This window comes from Bubalus kerabau, chromosome 19 (genome assembly GCF_029407905.1).
Source record: "Bubalus kerabau isolate K-KA32 ecotype Philippines breed swamp buffalo chromosome 19, PCC_UOA_SB_1v2, whole genome shotgun sequence".
Lineage (NCBI taxonomy): Eukaryota > Metazoa > Chordata > Mammalia > Artiodactyla > Bovidae > Bubalus > Bubalus kerabau.
In genome coordinates, this window is record NC_073642.1 from 19,024,732 (window position 1) to 19,045,782 (window position 21,051).

Genomic DNA, 21,051 nt, shown 5'->3' on the forward strand with positions numbered 1-21,051 from the left:
TCTTGTCCTGTGCTGGAAAATCTGACACTCACTAAAGCAGCCAATCTAAATAATTGATATTAATTGCATGAGGTTTTAGGAATAATCTGCCTGAAACAACTGTGAAATGAGAGGATTAAAAGGCAGAGATAATTCTCAGCAGCTGCTGAAAAGGCATTATGCAAAGGCGTGACTGACACCAGCCTGTCAGCTTCTAGTCAAAGCATGCCTTTTCTTCAACTGTTTAGCCTACGTTTTGTAGCCAGGACAGTCAATTAGACCATTCATTGGTCATCGAACAAGTTACTTTACCCCAAAATCTCCCTTTGTGTTTCTAAACTCTAGACCCTTACAACCAAAATATGTTTGCTTTTCCTCCTAGAGCTGACCTTAATTTTACAGTTACAGAAATATAAGCATGGATTTTTGCATTTGTTAGCTTCCCAGGACTGCTGTAAGAAATTCCCAGAGACCCACTGGCTTAAACAACATAAATTTATTTTCTCACAGCGCTGGAGGCTTCCCACAATTCCTCACAATTCTCATTTCTTTTGAGGCCTTTCCCCTGGGTTCATAGCTGACTGTCTTTTTCTGTGTCTTCACGTGGTTTTCCCTCTATGCTGTGCTTATCTGGGTTCTAATCTTCTCTTCTTAGAGGGACAGTTGCTGTATTGGATTAGAGCCCAACCTAATGATCCCATTCCGGGCTTCCCTGGTGGCTCAGTGGTAAAGAATCTGCCTGCTAATGCACGTGATGCAGGTTTGATCCCTGGGTTGGGAAGATCTTCTGGAGGAGGAAATGGCAACGTACTCCACTATTCATGCCTGGATAAACCACAACAAAGGTTTAAAAACAAAAAAACCACTAGGACAAAGAGACTAATGGGCTGCAGTCTATGGGGTTGCAAAAAGTTGGGCATGATTTAACAACTAAATAACAATAGTGAACGATCTCATTCTAAGTTAATTGCCTTTTTCAAGACTTTATTCTCAAATAGCTACACAGTGGAATATTGGGGGTTAGGACTTGAGCATATCAATTTGCAGGGGATGCAGTTCAGCCCCTAAAACAGGTAGCTCTCAATGTCTTGAAGCCAATTTCTTTTTAAAAATCACCTCTGTATCCTCTCCCTGGTCAGGGAAGTCTTTAGGGGACAGAGGGAGCATCTGTGCACACTGGCAATCACCAGTGATTCACACCAACTCCTGTTCTGAAAGAGTTGAAACATCAGGCCACAGATGTGCTCATCTGTAATTTGCCGTGTAACTTTTTGGAAGGGAGAAGAAAATAATAGTTCACATAAGCTCAGTAGTTCACATAAGCTCTGTACCTACGGAGTCTAGGAAAAATGCAAGATTGTGTCTTTTACAAATTGAGTTTCATTTAAAATTTCCAGTAGCCTATGAGATAGATATTACTATCCCAGGTTTAGTGGTCCAAAAATTAAAAAAAAAGAAAAGAAACTTAGAGAACTTAATAAGCTTGTCAAAAAGTCACACGATCAGTAGTGGCAGAACTAGTAGGTTTAAATTCAAGCTGGAGAGAGAAGAGAGAGAAGGGTGTGGGAGGATGGAAGGAAGGAAGAAGGAAAAATAGAAAGAATTTTGGGAATGGAGGTCAAAATGGTAGGAAGAAGAAAGATCAACTGAATTATCTTGAAAACCACTAGGACCACTGATTGATCACAGCAGAAGAGTTTAAATTCACACTTTCCCCTCTCTGTGAGCCATTTTATAGCACAATAAAAGCCAGTGATGCAATCTAATGCCACTCGTTTGTTTTGTTTTGTTTTGTTTTTTAATCACTATATCCTTACAGCCTCCCCAGACACATGTCATGTGGGCCCTGGAGCACTTTGCAGGCTCAGCCACTGGCCTTGCTTCCACCTAAAGCCTCAGTGCAGCCACCTGCGAGGTGATACAGGCTACGGATTCCCCTGGGTTGGTGTACTCCCAGGCCTGTACCTCCTTGCGTCAACACTTTGGACCAATTCATTCTGCTTAAAGATAAAGAAATTAGTGTAAGAATCAACTGGGAGGGAGATTCTGACAACAGTAGCAAGCATCAAGGATTTTTGTGGTATACAAAGGAATTAAGGGAAGAAGAGAAAAAAAACTCATATACAGTGTCATTACATAGTTAGCTTTCGAAAGACAAGATCGGCAGGGTGTAGCTTACCACATTGGAGAAGGCAATGGCACCCCACTCCAGTACTCCTGCCTGGAAAATCCGGAGGAGCCTGGTGGGCTGCAGTCCATGGGGTCGCTAAGAGTCGGACACGACTGAGCGACTTCACTTTCACTTTTCACTTTAATGCATTGGAGAAGGAAATGGCAACCTACTCCAGTGTTCTTGCCTGGAGAATCCCAGGGACGGGGGAGCCTGGTGGGCTGCTGTCTATGGGGTTGCGCAGAGTCGAACACGACTGAAGTGACTTAGCAGCAGCAACTTACCACATTAGCTGGTAGGTGTGAGGATTATGGAAGAGGTAATCCTTAGGAATATTGATAAATGTCTGTGTCCATAGACTGCTCCTGGGTATGGCAGCATCTCTGATTGAGAAATATTGACTCTGTGGGTACCCAGGTTTCCCTCTAACTTTAGAAATGACTAGCTGCCTATATCCATTGAATCCAGCTTCCCCCAGAACTTCTGAATTAAACCTGTTTGGCAGACATGGTCATGTGCATGGGATGTGGGTCCCAGAAAACCAAAAACAGATTAGCAGACAACTGGAGAAGTTTCTAGGAGCTAAACTTAGAAGTTTCTAAGTTTCTAGTTGAAGATCCCTTCCTAATGTTAAGTTGAGTTCATATTAATCAGCTTTAAAAGACTCCAAATGGATTATAAATAAAACAGAGGAACTGAAGATCGGATGGTAATGGGAGACATGTGGGGCCTGGAGGCAGTCTGTAAATACAGGCACCCATTTCAGAGAAAAGCATGCCTATTCCCTGGGGAAACCAAGACAAAGACTACAAAACAGAAAAGAAATTACTCCATCTCTCTGCAGGAACAACCAAGTTACTCTGTTTAAATTTTCAAGTGAAGAGAGGGAAACAGAGGACAGCTCTGTAAAGCCATAAGCTCTGGAAACTCAAGCTGGGACATGATTTGGCTCTCCTGAAATTTAATGCAATTTTTATATATGGACATAAGAAATATACGCTTTTGGAATTTCCTCCAGATGATTGTGTGGTAACCCCTACTTTTGAATTCTGGCTGAACTGTCCATTATAACGCTGATGTGAACTTTATTTCCTACCACACCAGGGAGGGAGGCAGTGAGGAACTGAAAAGTTGGAATGCTCAGATATTACATGTCACAGCAGGGTCATAAACTCGATGTAAAATGTAATGCAAAAGGGCTGTGGGCACCCGACCATTCATGTCAAGAGATAGTGCAGATGGAAAGTAGGGTTGAGTTTCCAGAATGTAGCATATTTCCTCTAACTTTACTGAAAGGTACACAACAGCACTGCTTTCTGCCAACCCCTGTTTGAGTTTTAAACATGTTTTTAGCCATGTTTGGCAAGCCATTTCCCATAGGAAGAAAGCAACCACCATCACAATGAAAGCAAAAATTGCTCTTACTGAGTTTGTTCTGTGTGGTAGGCATTGTGCCAGGCAGTTACACTATCCTGAAATTCTCATAACAATCCATAATGTTTTATTATTTCCATCTCACCAATAAGAGTTCATAGAGGTTAAGATACTAATCCATGTCATACACTGAATTCATGACTATGTGACTTCAGAAGCCATGATCTTTTCAAAGCCTATATCCAGATCCAGCTTTTACACACACAGCACTGTTGTGGGCACTCCTCTTCCCTGACGTAATAAATCCTGTGAAGACAAAATTGTGGTTTCTTCTTTGAAACCCTGGAGTAAAACTCAGAATAACTTTGTCAGCTTTAGTGGCTTCTCCTTGGTTCAAATGAAATGATTTACCTCAATACCTAGACTCTTCTTCATTTGAGTCACACAGTGGTGAGAATACAGAGAAAGCAATTGCATCCATGGAGGAAATAATAAACCCAAATCAATTACTTCAGGAAATTAGTCATTTTTTGAAATTATTTGAGAAAAGTCTAGAAAGTCTATAGTAATGTGGTAAGACGATCTCTACCATTGCATTGATGAGCTCTTAAGCTCATTTGCCATTTCTTCTCTAAATGACGTTGAACACACATTCCTTAATTTCTTGTGCCACATTCTTTTTCTTTTCTTTTTTTTTTTTTCACTTTTCTCTTTCATCAGTAATACCTGTCTGGGCAAGGTGCTTGTGGAGATTACATGAGACAATACTGTAAGCCATCCCTCAATATTTATAGCTATTATTACTACTGTTATTATCATTAGTATCATTGCTTCTCTTGACTTTATCGCCACATTTCATTTCACATCTCTCATGCCTAGAACATGAGACCAGGCTGATTAACCAGGGGCCGGCTGTGCAGTTTAAGGGCCTGGGCCACCAGTCCCAGGTAGCCTTGACTTGACACCTGATCTCTGTGTGACAGAGTTTGTCACCGGCAGCTTCCTAGATTCTTAAAATACCATTGTTAAAAATTAAAAGTAGAATAAATCATCTGTACAGTTAGTTGATTTTTGATAAGGGTACCATGGAGAAAGAAGAAGTGTTTTCAAACAACGATGTTGGGGCAACTACATACGCCCATGTAAAAGAATAAAGTTGGATTCACACCTCACACCACATACCTTAATTCACTCAAAATGGATCATAGAGGTAAGCCTAAGAGCTAACTCAGAATGAAATTCATGAGTAAATGTTGGGACCTATAGAGTTCATCAAAGCCCTGTTAGACATGACACCAAAAGGTAAGCAATGACACACAAATAAACTGGACTTAATTAGAATTAAAACATTGTGTATATCAAAGAATACCATCAGTAAAGCAACTATACTCCAATAGAATTTAATTTAAAAACCATCAAAACGGTGACAAGAAAACCCACAAAAGGGAAAAAATTGTAAACCATAGCTATATCTAGACTATATAAAGAGCACTTAACAAATAATAAAAACAAGTGACAAAAATGGATAAAGGATCTGAACAGATAACCTTCCAAAGAAGATATGCAAATGGACAATAAACTCATGAAAACATTTTCAACATCACTAACCATTAGGGAAATGCAAACACAATCACACTGAGATACCAGTTCACACCCATTGCTGCTGCTGCTAAGTCACTTCAGTCGTGTCCAACTCTGTGTGACCCAATAGACGGCAGCCCACCAGGCTCCCCCGTCCCTGGGATTCTCCAGGCAAGAACACTGGAGTGGGTTGCCATTTCCTTCTCCAATGCATGAAAGTGAAAAGTGAAAGTGAAGTTGCTTAGTCGTGTCCGACTCTTCGTGACCCCATGGGCTGCAGCCCACCAGGCTCCTCTGTCCATGGGATTTTCCAGGCAAGAGTACTGGAGTGGGGTGCCATTGCCTTCTCCTCACACCCATTAGGATGGCTATAATCAAAAAGACAGATAGCAACAAATGTTGGAGAGGAAGCGAAGAAAATTGAAACCCTTATATAGTGGTGATGATATTCTAAAATGATTCATCTTCTTTGGAAAACAGTCTGGCAGTTCCTCAGAGGTTAAACATAGAGTTACCACTTGCCTCAACATTTCTAAGTATATAGCCGGGGAAGAGGGGGCAGGGGAAACAAACATATGTACACAACAAAATGTGGACAAAAATTTTTATAGCCACTTTATGTGTAATGAAAAAAAAAAAAAAAGAAAGGAGAGAGAAAACAACCCAAGAAACAATCAACTGATGAGTGAATAAATAAATGTTACACAACAATTCAACATCGGCTTCCCCAGGGGCTCAGTGGTAAAGAATCTGCCTGCAGTTCGAGAGACACAGGCACAATCCCTGGGTGGGGAGATTCCCTGGAGGACAGCATGGCAACCAACTCCAATATTCTTGCCTGGATAATCCCATGGACAAAGGAAGCTGGTGGGCTGCAGTCCGTAGGGTCACAAAGAATTGGACTTGACTGAAGTGACTGAGCACAGCACACGCGGCAATGCAATGCGTATTATTTCCAGAGGGAAACAAAAAAAATGAAGTACTGAAACATGCTACAACATAGAAGAACACTGAAAATATTATGTGAAGTTTAAAAAAGGCAAATAGATATAATGTGTAATTCTATATTAGCATGAAAAATTTAGAGTAGGTAAATCTATAGAGACAGAAGTAGTGGGTTATTGTTTGCCTAGTACTGTGGGGATTGGGTTTCAGTGATTTCTAATAGTCATGTAGCTTTTATAAGGGTGATTAAAGTGCTTTAAATTAACTGTGGTGGTGGTTACACAACTGTTTGAATACACTGAAAGCCACTGAATTGTATAGAAAAAAAAAAAGGAAGATTGTGGCTTTAAAAGAATGGAACAAATGACACAGAGCAAGTCATTGCACCCAGAGGGAGAGTCCTAAGACATTAGTGGGATATTGGTAATGATGAAGAAAGAATGATCTCAAAATTAATAACCTGAGAAATAGGCACAATCAAGCACATGTTTCAAATTAGAAATCAATATAGTCCTTAAATCTTTATAGAGAAATAAATCCAGCCAGAATCTCTCTCTTCTGGGTGGTATTATGTGGTGAAACCTACAGATAAAATAAATGTCTTGTCACACAACATTACCATCTAGGATCATGTACTAACAGTCGATTCATATCAAAAAAATTTTTAAAAACTACATGCAAAGCAATTGAGTTATTGTCATCACAAAATCCTGGAATAATTCTCTCCCTTGGTCTCAGTTTCAGACCTAATAAGAGCCAAATTCTGTCAGTTCTTCATCAGCAAAGTTTCTTACAATTGTCTGTTCTTACCACTATGAGCTTCTTATTACCTCGTACCTGTTTTGTCTCTGTAGCTGCCCAAATATCATCTGCTTTATATTGTAATTTACTTGTTTACAATCTATTTAATATGCTGCTGTCAAATGATCATAATACACAGTTGTTATTTATTTCAACTATCCAGAAATATTCAGACAGTTACCCAGTACTCCCTCTAGAAAAAGTCCAAGTTTCTTATTTTGATCCTCAACAGCACCCTACTTATGTACCAAGTGAAGTGAAATTTGCTCAGTCATGTCTAACTCTTTGTGACCCCATGGACTATACATTCCATGAATTCTCTAGGCCAGATTACTGAAGTGGGTAGCCGTTCCCTTCTCCAGTGGATCTTCCTGATCCAGGAATCGAATCGGGGTGTCCTGCATTGTAGGTGAATTCTTTACCAGCTGAGCTACCAGGGAAGCCCACTTAAGTACCAAATTCCTTATTTAAATTTACCTTCTGATTCTTTTTGAATATCCTTTTCCAAATGGACTCCCCCTAAATGAAAGCTCTTTTTGTATTTACTTTTGCACCTTGACTTACTGTCAGTATATCCAAATTCTGCATGCATGCTCAGTCACTTCAGTCATGTCCAACTCGACAACCCTATGGACTGTAGCCTGCCAGACACCTCTAGAATATTGGAGTGGGTTACCATGCTCTCCTCTAGGGAATCTTCCTCACCCAAGGATCGAACCAGGGCCTCCTGCATCACCTGCTTTGCAGGCAGATTCTTTGCTGCTGAGCCACCAGGGAAGCCCTATATACAACTTCTACCAACTTTTAAAAATGTAGCATCTTCCTACTTGGTTACTCAATGTTAATATCAAATGCTACCTTGAATGAAGTTTGACCTTTTTTAAGAAATACTGCCTGACCTTTCCAGGCTACTATGTTTTCTGACTCATCCTTAGCAGGCATCGTGTCGCCATTCATCAGGTATTTGTCATCATCTACCCAAATGGATCTTAGGTACTTCAACAATGTTATGACTTCAACTTTTTGGAAAAAGTTCTATAGACATAGTAAGCCCTCAATAAAAAATAGCTCATGAGCAAATAAAGAGAAATATTATCAACAGAACTGAATCACAGACTTATAGAAGAATAAAACATGTTGATGGAAGGTCTTATTTATCATTCACCCTAATTGTTTTGTTGTATAACTGGGGAATCTGAAGTCCAGAGATGAGAAGAGATAGTCAAGAGTCCTAAGATTTGTTCACTGGGGGGACCTAGATGGTTTTTCTTTTTTCATGTTTTTAAAATTTACACTGCTGTGCCAGTTTTACTGTACAGCAAAGTGAATCAGCCATATGTATACATAAATCCCCTCTTTTTTGGGCTTCCTTCCCATTTAGGCCATCACAGAACACTGAGTAGAGTTCCCTGTGCTATAAAGCAGGCTCTCACTGGTTATCTGTTTTATACATAGTAGTGTATATCTGTCAGTCCCCATCTCCCAATTCAGCCCACCCTCCCCCTTGGTGTCCATATGTTTGTTTCCTCCATCTGTATCTCTATTTCTGCTTTGAAAATAATATCATCTGTACCATTTTTCCAGATTCCACATGTATGCATTAACATACTAGACTCTGGTCTTCTTATTTCTAATCTTTTTCTCCCCACTAGAATACATTGCTTACATCTCACAGATTTTTTTCATACAGAATCATCTTAGAAATGACTACTTCCTCCGTTTTATCATAGGTGGGCCTGCAGTGATAAAAGAAGAGACAGCCATTCTTCTCTCATACTAAGGATTAGAAAAGAGGCTCCGGAGACGTGAACACAGTACCTGTTCTATTGCAGTAGTTGCTCCAAAAGGAAACTTGCCTATAATGACTGGAGCTCATGTCACATGGAATAGCTCCAGGGCTAGACAAGTTCCATTAAGTAATTTGGGTGGATTCAGAAGGGGTGTATAGCCCTGAGAAAGAACCTGTGTTCTCAGCATTGGAATGCAGATTCTTAATCACTTGACCACAGGGTAGTCCCGTTGTAAACAGATCTTTATTCCCTACCTCCCAAGTCCTAATTGGGTTGGGAAAAATCACCTGCAAAATGAAATACAAGCATTAAATTAATGTGATTCAGAAATCAGCCTGTACATTATACCTTTTCTATTTCAAATGCAGTGGTAGAAAAATCAAAAGAGCGAAAAAAGAAATCTTTACTGACTTACACACTTGTATGAGAAAAGAGAAATGCTACTATACATATTTGTATATATGCACGATTCCTTGTATATATACATGATTTCTTCATTATTATTAGGTTGTTTAACACCACTGGCAAGGAAACACATAAAGCCACAATCACTAGCTGTAAGCCTCTAACTGAAGTAAAGCACACAGCTTACAAACAGAAGCAAGCTCTAGAAAAAATGAGGAAATCTCTGTGGTGTGATTGAACTCTGTGGTAAGCATTGAATAAGGATGCTCACTCCGTGTCCCAAGCCTCACTGTCACACACACACTCAGTGACTATTACGGGGCTTTCTAATTCGATGCACACATATGCATGTGATATTTCAATTGTTACAACTCCATTGCTTTTGTAACTGCTTTTAATTACTCATGAGACCATTTCTCAGTTTGAATTGAACATATGGGCACTTTGCATTTTTAAAATCCTACTTTTGGAGTTATCCATGGGCTAAAAATCCCGAGCATGCCTTTTCAAGTGTAAGCAAGGTATTTTGGAGGCCTTGAGAGACATCATCAACATGAGGGAACCAGCCTGCTGAGTCTCCACTTGGTCACTGCTGTGAGAACCCCACCCCGGAGATCTTTTCATATTAACGGTAGATTTCTAGTTGCTGGAAACTCTCCAGTCATTACTTGACAAAGATGAACCACTGTGAATGCAACCTTGGATGAGAACAAGAAATTCATGAAAGAGGATCCTTGCTTTAAAAATATCTGTGCATGGCTTCCCACAGGGGAAGAATGGGAGGGATACTTAGGGAGTTTGTGACCGGCATATACACACTGCTACATTTAAAATGGATAACCAACAAAGACCTACTATATAACCAGGGAACTCTCCTCAAAGTTATGTGGCAGCCTGGATGGGAGGGGAGTATGGGGTGGAATGGATACATGTATATGTATGACTGAGTCCTTTGCTGTGTACCCAGGGCTATCACAATATTATTTGTTAATCAGCTATACTCCAACATGAAATAAAGTATAAAAACAATTTTAAAAAACCTGTGCATGATAATATTGTTATTGAATCATTCATTCATTTTGCAGCTGTTTTATGGAGATCCTACTATATGCCCAGACACTATGTCAGACTCTGCTGAGAAAAATTTTTTAAGAGATATTTTCTCTGTTCTTATTGAGCTTACTCTTCTGTGTATGTAAGAATTTACAATATTACAACTAATACAGGATTCATAGCTAGGTTATAAGAACTTTTAACTCAGTAAGAAGAAAAAAATTCAATAGAAAAATGAGCAAAATATGTACAAAAGACACTTTATAAGACAGGATATTCAAATGACTAATACATCTAGAAATAGATATTCAACTCCACCAGTCATTAGAGAGTTGAACACTGAGACTAAGATATGATATCATTAAAGATCCATTTTATTTTCTAAATTTTTTTTTTTGGCCATATGGCATGTGGGATCTTAGTTCCCCAATCTGGGATTGAACCCTAGTCAGGCCCTCAGCAGTGAGAGTACAGAGTCATAACCACCTGACCACCAGGAAATTCCCTAAATATCCATTTTCAAATGGCAAAAATTAAAAATTCCGAAACTACTAAGTGTTGACAAGGGTGGGAGACAACTGGCACTCTAGTCCATCGCTGTAAGAGTGCTGGCTGGTAAAACCACCTTGGAAAACTGTTTGGTAGTAGCAAGGGAAACAGAAGACACTCCATGACTGAATATTTCCAATGCGGACCTGTGTTCACCAAAAAACACATGAACCAGAGTGTTCATAGCAGCACTGTTTGTAGTAATTCAAAATTGGAAACTAAACAAACATCTTTCATGGATACAATGGGATAAGTAGATTATAGGATTTTCACCCAATGGAATATTACATAACAAAGAAAGTAAATGATCAGTATGGGTGAATCTCAAAAATATAATGTTGAATCCTGAAGACAATAGGGAGAAAAAAAATAATGATGGTAAGATACAAAACCAAAGATAATTGTGATGTTGGAAGTCAAGATGAAGCCAGTTCATGGGAAAGGGCCATGTCTTCTTTGCAGGAAGCAGTCTTCAGCAGTGGTATTTGTGTGAAAGTCTAAAGATGTGGGTTTCAACCCACAGAAAGAAGGTGATGTGCTCTGTGATGGGTAAATGAGTAGACATAGGAAAATGTAGAGCCAACCATGGAACAAGAGATTTGTGAAAGAAGGATAAATAAAGCTAGAAAGGTAGGTCTGAGTCAGAATTCAGGGCACCTTGATAGAGGTGCTTGGCCTTTGTGAAATAGGTGGTGGAGAGCCATTGAAAGATTCTCAGCAGGGCAGAGACGTTCAGAGCTCTGTTCAGTGAAGATTAACTTGGCAGTTGTGTTCTAGAATGAATCGGAAAGCAAAGAAATTGGGGAGAGGGAGACCAATTTGGATGTGATTGCAATTGTCTGGGTGGTACATAATTAAGCCTAAATTGGGGTGTTAGTGTGAGTTGAAAAGAGGAGATGTGTGTAAAAGATATTAGAAGAGACAAAGCAACTTATTGGATTTTTTTTTTTTTTTTTTTTGGTCGAGGGAGAGAGAAGAGTCCAGGAGGCCAGTCTGGGCAGTTTGAAGATAAATCATGCTGTTAACTGAAATAGAAGAATTAGGATCTCTTCCTCCAGAGCAATGGCTAAGCATGGGTGGTTTTTTGTATCTCATACACCAGAGCTATTCCTTTGGACATAGCAGCTCTGTGCAGTTCAATGTGGCACTTCAGGCCCTCCAGGAAGATGCTTGGGCACTTTGCCAGGTATCCGCATATAAAATAGATTCTGACTTTCTTATAGAATGGAAGCTGCCCAGCGAAAAAGCACAGTTTCCAACCTTCTTGATGAATGAGGCTGACAACAGGAGTGGGTCTCAAGAAGTAGTAAATTATATAACTTTGACTCTGCAGCTTAAGGGACATAGACTGTTCCTCCCCTCTTCTTGCCCTCATCCTGTTGGCTGAAATACAAATGTGATGACAGGAGGTACAGCATGGTCTGTAGGACCATGAGTGAAGCTGAAGGGCAAGTCTTAGAGCAACAAGACAGAGGCAGCCTGAGTTCTTGATGATCATAGAATACCTCACTAGCCCACGAATCTCTCTAGACCTTCATGTGGCAGACAAATAAATTCTTTCTTCTTCATGTCACTGTTAGTTTGAATTTCTCTCTATTACTCTAGCTAAATTGATATACTAAATAATTCAGATTCCAAGCTTGTGGTTTTGATCCCTGAAAAGTTTTTCCTTAAAGTTTCATTTTCTATGCAATCATTAGGTACTTGAGACTATTTCAGCTACCAGTGATAAAACAACTCATAAATGCAGAGCATATTCTTCCAGAAACTAAAAATTTTTCTGAAAATATGTGGCAATGCTTGAAAAAGGCTTAAATAAAACAAAATTTATCATTTATGAAGCACTTTCAAAATATAAACACTGAGTTTCTATAAGCATCTCAAGAACATTGTAAGCTAGGTCCTACTTTTATAACTATTTATACAGATGAGGAAACCAAGGTACCCAGAAATTAGAAACCCCTCCAAGGTTATATTGTGAATGGTCATATTTTTGTCTCCAAAATCCATGATTAATGACAAACAACCTCATTGAAAGAACATGGAGATAAATCAGCCTGTCTTTATCTCTAGACTGGCAAACAGTTGAAGAATTTGAGGCCAAGTCACAGAAACAATCAAAGATTCCTATTTTATAGAATACAAGCATTTACTTTGACTTCTAAGACTGGTGGCTCCAAAAACTCTCCCACTGTATCCCCAAGGAGAGAACTTGGACCACTGATTGACTGTCAGGGAAGATGAACTAAGTGGAGCGGAAGAAGTGGAGAGGAAAGTCAAAGTGAGTAAGAGCACCTCCACCTGAAAATTAAAGCTATTCCCTCTGAGGTTTAATAAGTCAATTTAGGAAGATATTTGTGGGAATGCTGGGTGTTGTTGGGATAGGCCCACAAAGAGATCAACCTGAAAGTTTTTTTCATGCAAAACTGTTGAAGCGTTGGTTCAAGAAACAACAATAATAACAATAAATCTTTCTATCTCTAGTGAAACAACATGTCCCATCATGCTGTGGGTCTGATAAAAGAAGAGAAAGAAGTTTAACAGCTGATCACTTTTAATTCACAATCATAGTCAAGGAGCATATGGTAGGTGGGGTGTAAGGGATTTTTTTATTGCTTGCGTGTAGAAGAAGACTTGTGATTAGCTGATTTGATGCTCGGCCACCATTCAAGTCAACACGTTGATGTACTTGACATTCTCACCTAACCATCAAGTGAAGGATGGAAGCCTGATGAACTTGGTCAGGTCTAAAGGTGGAGATGATTTCTACTGCAGAATATACTGCAGGGGATAGCTGAGGATGAGATGGTTGGACGGCATCATTGACTCAATGGACATGAGTTTGAGCAAACTCCAGGAGATGGTGAAGGACGGGAAGGCCTGGTGTGCTTCAGCCCATGAATTTCCAAAAATTTGGACACCATCGAGCAACTGAACAACAACAAATAGTTGAGGAGGATATGTCCCAAGAATCCAGAAATGATCAGTAGAAAGGTCTTGTTGTAAGAACACAAGGAAAGATATAAAAGAAACAGCACTGAAAGACACATCTCAGGCCCTTTTTTATTTTTCTTGGCAAAGCCATCCATTGAGGTTGATGACTCCTAAAAAGCGTCCTGGAAGTTAAAATCTTCTGAGAGAAAACCTTCAGAACCTGGTAGAAGTGAACCTTCACTTTCTTGTTTGTCATCAAAGTAAAATACAAAGATAACAAAGACTGAGAATGAATTTCAAGGTTTTTATTCAGCTTTAACCATGATGGTGTGATCACTCACCTATAGGCAGACATCTTGGAGTGCAAAGTCAAGTAGGCCATAATAAGCATCACTGCAAAGCTAGTGGAGGTGAGGGAATGCCAGTTGAGCTATTTCAAATCCTAAAAGATGATGCTGTGAAAGTACTGCACTCAATGTGTCAGCAAATTTGGAAAATTCAGCAGTGGCCACAGGATTGGAAAAGGTCAATTTTCATTCCAATACCAAAGAAGGGCAATGCCAAAGAATGTTCAAACTACTTCACGATTGCACTCATTTCACAAGCTAACAAAGAAATGCTCAAAATTCTCCAAGCCAGGTTTCAACAGTACTGAACTGAGAACTTCCAGATGGTCAAGCTGGATTTAGAAAAGGCAGAGGAACCAGAGATCAAACTGTCAACATCCATTGGATCATAAAAAAAAAAAAAAAAAAAAAAAACAAGAGAATTCCAGAAAAACATATACTTCTGCTTCATTGACTACACTAAAGCCTTTAACTGTGTGGATCACAACAAACTGTGGAAGATTCTTAAGGAAATGGGAATACCAGACTAGCTTACCTACCTCCAAGAAATGTGTATGTAGGTCAAGAAGAAACAGTTAGAACCAGACAAGGAAAAACAGACTGGTTCCACATTGGGAAAGGAGTATGTCAAGGCTATATATTGTCACCCTGCTTATTTAACTTATATGTAGAGTACATCATTCAAAATGCCAGGCTGGACAAAGTACAAGCTGGAATCAAGATTGCTGTGAGAAATACCAATAACCTCAGATATACAGATGATACCATCCTTATGACAGCAAGCAAAGAGTAACTAAAGAGCCTCTTGATGAAAGTGAAAGAGGAGAGTGAAAAAGCTGGCTTAAAATTCAACACTAAACATTCAAAAAACTAAAATAACTGCATCTGGCCCCATTGCTTCATGGCAAAAGAATGAAGAAACAATGCAAATAGTGAAAGACTGTATTTTCTTGGGCTTCAAAATCAATACAGATGGTGACTGCACCCATGAAATTAAAAAGCACTTTCTCCTTGGAAGAAAAGCTATGACAAACCTAGACAGCATATTAAAAAACAGAGACATCACTTTGCTAACAAAGATTTGTCTAGTCAAAGCTATGGATTCTCCAGTTGTCATGTAGTGATGTGAGAGTTGGATCATAAGGAAGGCTGAGCACCAAAGAATTGATACTTTTGAACCGTGGTGTTGGAGAATACTCTTGAGAGTCCCTTGGACAGCAAGGAAATCAGACCAGTCAATCCTAAAGGAAAGCAATCCTGACTATTAACTGGAGGGACTGATGCTGAGATTGCAGGTCCAATAATTTGGCTACCTTATGGGAAGAAGTGACTCATTAGAAAAGACCCTGATGCTGAGAAATATTGAAGGCAGGAGAAGAAGGGGATGACAGAAGATGAGATGGTTGGATGGCATCACCAACTCAAGGGACATGAATTTGAGCAAACGCTGAGAGATGGTGAAGGACAGGGAAGCCTGGAGTGCTGCATGCAGTCAATGGGGTTGCAGAGTCAGAGATGACTGACTAAACAACAAAATTCGGCTTTACAGAAGTTAAAATGCGTTTTCAAATTAGTAAATAAAATGCTGGTCCTCATTTTTCTTGCAAAATAATGAAGTAGATTTGGGCATTCTGCCCAGTGACCGAGAACATAATTCCAAGCTTTTATTGTATCCATGAAAAATCCAATTCAAATTACAGCATGTTTTCCTCTAACATTATATGTCATAAACGTCTGTGTGCCACTCTCTAAATAATATCCACAATCTAATCTAAGAGAAAATATACAAATCAATAGTTGGGACATGTAACTGCAAAGGTCTTATTATTTTATATGTTCTTTTAGAATCCTTGAGAAATGACCAGAGGAAATGGTACACTGCCAAACCTTGTAAACATAAGCAGAGACATTGTACTAAATTTTCCCTATCTTACTGCTCAGAAATTGACAACTTCAGCAGCCAAGGAAGATTGTCTGTATACACACACGGTATGACACACATCATCTAGGCAAATGATCACCCACACAGTTTGGAAAGCATGGTAGGGTTAGGTGTCATGAGGTCTAGAATATGAGCAGCATTAGATTATTATAAAAATAATGTCGCCGTCTATTTATAGAGTGCCTTGCTCCTGCCGAGCCCATGGTACAACCATATCTTATTGAGAATTCTATTAATACATGATGTTCAAAATCATTTTTCATGCACAGATCATTATTGGTGTTCATTCTCACACAATCCCAGTATGAGGCGTCTTAAAACTAATCTTGTTTCGGAAATAAAGATTTGGGAATGAAATACTATGGTCATTCAATGCCACTCCTTCTAGGGGAATAAAAACTAAATCCCAACCTGGGTCTCCCACATTGTAGACAGACGTTTTACCATCTGAGCCACCAGGGAAGTCCTGTATTATGTCACAACCATGCAATTCTCCCAATTCATGCTTAGGGCAATTAATCTGATGTCCCCCACTCCTGAATGATAGTGATTCTACTGCTCAAAAGAAAACCTGCCCCACCACTTGCACCATCGCCTATGTCAGGTGAGATGCCAGTAAGTTGGAGAGACTGAAGGACATGCTGGGACATGGAGTGACCTTAACATAAGAGCTGGAAATGTTTCTGAGCCTTTCTGAACCATCGTTTACTTATTAAAGTGAGCACAGACATTTATATTTCACTAGGTCATCAGCATGATTAGCAATAAGTGATTTTGAGTCCATCTAGCTCTTGCTATCATGGAAAAAATGAGATTTTGGACAATAACGAGGACAATTTGAACTCATCTTATAGTTTGGAAATGGGATAGGTTTTTTAACATGGAGATAAAGTAATAAATGAGAGGTTTTCCAGCATTATCACAATTCAACTTTTCAAGGAAATTCTTCAAATTGACGCTTTACTTTCCCCCATGACTTTACTCTCTCCATCAAAAAGTATACCTTTTAGCTGGAAAAAAATACTCCAGATAAGGAATAACTTGGGACACGGTGGCACAGATGATCAGCATCATCCAAAGTCCAGCCCCAAATGCACCATGTGCTTCATTTCATTCTTACCTCTTACCTGTCCTCTTAGAGCAGCAAGCTCTCTCACGCTTCTGAGCGCTTATACAAGCTCTTCCTTCTTCTCAAAATGCCCTTCTTCTCCATATTTTCTAGAACAACTCAAACCAGACTTCCTCCACCTAGCACAGTTATGCTACAAAATGAAACACAAACATTTCATTTGGGGAAAAAAAAAAAAAGCCTCCCTGCCTCTTGTTACCCAAACCAAAGAGAGATTAGAGGAGGGTGTGGACCAAGCACAGAGCAGAGAGGGGAAAGTGTTGTCCAGTGACTGACCTAGAGACCTGGTGAGTAGGGATGAATGAAGAGCAGGAAACTTGCCTTCTTCCCCAAGAACTTGGCAAGAACACGGGAAACTGTGTCATCTGCTAAAGGAGGCTTGATGAGGACTCCAGGCTTTCACAAAGCAACTCCAGGGACTCAGAGCCCCACCTATTGGCCTGGATGCCAAGTGCATCAGCACTTAGCATGACCTGAAGACCACCAACTCCAGGAGTTGGTGATGGACAGGAAGGCCTGGCGTGCTGCGATTCATGGGGTCGCAAAGAGTCAGACATGACTGAGCGACTGAACTGAACTGAACTGAATGTATAAGAAGGAGTCCCTTTGGAATTCCTTAGTAAGCAAGAAGGAAAAGGTTTAAAGCCAGATTCAATCTTATTCTAGAGAACTATTGCATCATTTTGCACTCAATTGATTTTTTTTTAAAGTAATTTTATTTATTTTTGGTTGTGCCGGGTCTTCACCGCTGCACGGGTTTTTCTCTATTCACGGTGAGCGTGGGTTACTCTTCATGGCACTGTGTGGACTTCTCATTGCAGTGGAGTCTCTTTTTGTGGAACACGGGCTTTAGGGCCTGCAGGCTGCGGGAGTTGCGGCCCATGGAGTCAGTAGTTGGGGTTCCTGGGCTCTAGAGCACAGGCTCAACAGATGTGGTGCACAGGCTTAGTTGCTCCATGGCAACTGGAATATTCCTGGACCAGGAATTGAACTCATGTCTCCTGAACAGGTAGGTGGATTCTTTACCACTGAGCCACCAGGGAAGCACCTCAACTGATTTTTGAGGTGAAGTTATGTATCTCTTAAAATTCTGTCTCTAGTGCATTTTCCATAGTAAATGTTAATTTAATAAACGCATGAGGATTCATTTTTCTACAATTATGCCACTAACTCCATGGAGGCTTAAGTCAGAACACACTGTGTAAATGTTCAGAGCCTCTGCATATGCCAGTGTCATTTATATAATTAACTCGGGGAGGAGGGTGCTGGTGTAGCCACACCTGGTTACCTCAGAATAGATCAGTCTCTCGATAAATAAAGGTTGCTTTCCTCTATTCTAAGACAGAGTACTCTGCACGCTTCCCATTCTACATTCTGCTCACTTAACAATTTGAACCCTCTTTCATCAAACCCAGTAATAGCCCTCCTTCCTGTCTCCCAAGTCAGGGTGCAGGAGGTCAGATGGTCAGTACTTACAACAGTAAGACTGGGAAGAGGAGCTTCCTCCAAGTGGCTTCCAACCTAAAAGTGATAATTTCCAAGCCAGGACCCACTGACCCTACCAAATCTTCCTGGGCTTTCTCCCCCTACACCCTCACAGTATTGTTGGAATATTAAGAATAAAGCTTGGAAAGAATATAAGATTTGTGAGTGTTCCAAGCATAAGCTGCAATTATGTTAAGTATTAATAGTGCCCTTGTTAAAGTCATTTATATTCCTCCTCTCATTTTTTATTCTTTTTTCCTTTCTGCTATTACTTACATGATTCTTTTTTTAAGGCCCGACATTATATTATAAAAAATGAGATGCACCAGAAAAGAGTATTTTATGCAAATGCTAAGGGATGCACAGGAGTAAATGAAAACAATTTATAATATGTAAAGTTCTACATCAGCTGGTGCTTCATAAAAATACAAAGTTTAGACAAATGTTCCCCATAAATCACTTTGGGGTTTATTTAGCATCCTTTTTCTTAAAAACACAACAGCTTCTTAGTTAAGCTAATGCAATGACTTAGTAAAGAGTTGACAATGACTCCCCACTGCATCACACGTGTCCTCTCTTCTGAGTTTTCATTCCGTTCTGATTTTATATTGTCTCAGCCAATCTGGAAAGCATGTGTGTTTGAGTGTGTGTGTGCAGAAAAGTAATGTTCCATGTAAGACAAGTCTGTATCCACATTCCTGTAAAATAACTCGGGTTATCAGCTTAGTTACCCAGCAGGTAAAGCTCAGGATCTGACAGGGATCCTGAGTCTTTTATTTCTCCCACGCACACTGTTGTGCATCAAGAAACACCACAAACACTCCCTTGAAACATAACCTAAATCCAACCATTTCTCATCGTCACCTCCCTTTCTACCTTAGTCCATGTTGGCCACACCACTCAGAATATTGCCAAAGAGTCTCCCTCCTTTTCTTCTTGCTCCTCCTCTACTATCCAAACTCCATTAGGCAGACTGAGTGACAGGTATAAAACGTGTATCAGAAACAATTTGGGCAGAGACTTCCCTGGCAGTCCAGTGGTTAATGCTCTGCACGTCCAATGTAGGGGGTGCAGGTTTGAGTCCTGGTTGGGGAAACTAAGATTCCACATGCTTCATGCCCATAAAATAAAATATTTTAAAAAGAAACTTCTTTTTTCCTTTTCTGTTAGTATGTATCATGTTTTTAAATGCCAGATAATATATTATGAAGGATGAGATGCAACAGAATAGAATCTAGGATGTGGAGAACTACAAAGAGCACCCCTCCACCTAAAGAACAAGAAGAAGTCAGTTGCATGCATGCTCGGTTGGCTCAGCTGTATCCAGCTCTGTGTGACCCTGTGGACTGCAGCACGCCAGGCTCCTGTGTCCATGGGATTCTCCAGGCAACAATACTGGAGTGGGTTGTCACGTTCTCCTCCACGGAATCTTCCCAACCCAGGGATTGAACCCGGGTCTCTTTTGTCTCCTCCATGGATAAGGGGGTTCTTTACCATTAACACCACCTGGGAAGCCCAAATGGCAGCTAAACTAGAAATTTACAACAGGATACTTCCCTGGTGATCCAGTGATAAAGAATCTGTCTTGCAATGCAGGAGACCCCAGTTTCATTCCTGGATTGGGAAGATCCCCTGGAGAAAGAATAGGTTACCCACTCCAGTATTCTTGAGCTTCCCCAGTGGCTCAGATGGTAAAGAATCCACCTGCAATGCAGGAGACCTGGGTTCAACCCCTGGGTTGGGGAGATCCCCTGGAGAAGGGAATGGCTACCCACTCCAGTATTCTGGCCTAGAGAATTCCATGGACAGAAGAATTTGGTGGGTTACTGTCCATGGAGTCACAAAGAGTTGGATATGACTGCGCAACTTTCATGCACTTCCCTGGTAGGCTGAGTGATTAAGAATCTGCCTTGCAATGTAGGGGACATGGGTTCGATCCCTGGTCAGGAAACTAAGATTCCATATGCTTCAGAGCAACTAAGCCCATGCCTTGCATCTACTGAAGCCTGCATGCTCTGGAGCCTGTACACCACAACTACTGAGCCTGCACACCACAACTAGAGAGTCCATCAGTTCAGTTCAGTTGCTCAGTCATGTCCAACTCTTTGTGACCCTATGGACTGCAGCAGGCCAGGCTTCCCTGTCCATCACCAACTACCAGACTTGCTCAGACTCATGTCAGTTGAGTTGGTGATGCCATTCAACCATCTCATCCTCTGTTGTCCCCTTCTCCTCCGACCTTCAATCTTTCCCAGCATCAGGGTCTTTTCAAATGAGTCAGCATTAGGGTTTTGAAAATGATCAGGATAAAAATAACCAGTTGTTCAGGCACTCAGTTCTTTCTGACCCTCTGTGAACTCATGGACTGTACCACACCAGGCTTCCCTGTTCTTCACTATCTCCCAGAAACTGCTCCAACTCAGGTCCATTGAATTGGTGATGCCATCCAACCATTTCATCCTCTGTCACCCCCTTCTCCTCTGGCCCTCCATCTTTCCCAGCATCAGGGTTGTTTCCAATGATTCAGCTCTTCACATCAGGTGGCCAAATATTGGAGTTTCAGCTTC

General features: G+C 40.4%; 1 long non-coding RNA gene across 1 annotated transcript; it reads right to left on the minus strand.

Annotated features, from left to right (window-relative positions):
- Positions 1-697: 697 nt before the first annotated feature.
- LOC129634491 (uncharacterized) lies at positions 698-17,377 on the minus strand. Its single transcript, XR_008705701.1, has 3 exons — positions 17,276-17,377; positions 16,998-17,132; positions 698-804 (listed from the first exon to the last, which is right to left on the minus strand). It is a non-coding gene; the product is annotated as an uncharacterized LOC129634491 (long non-coding RNA).
- Between the last annotated feature and the right edge of the window lie 3,674 nt (positions 17,378-21,051).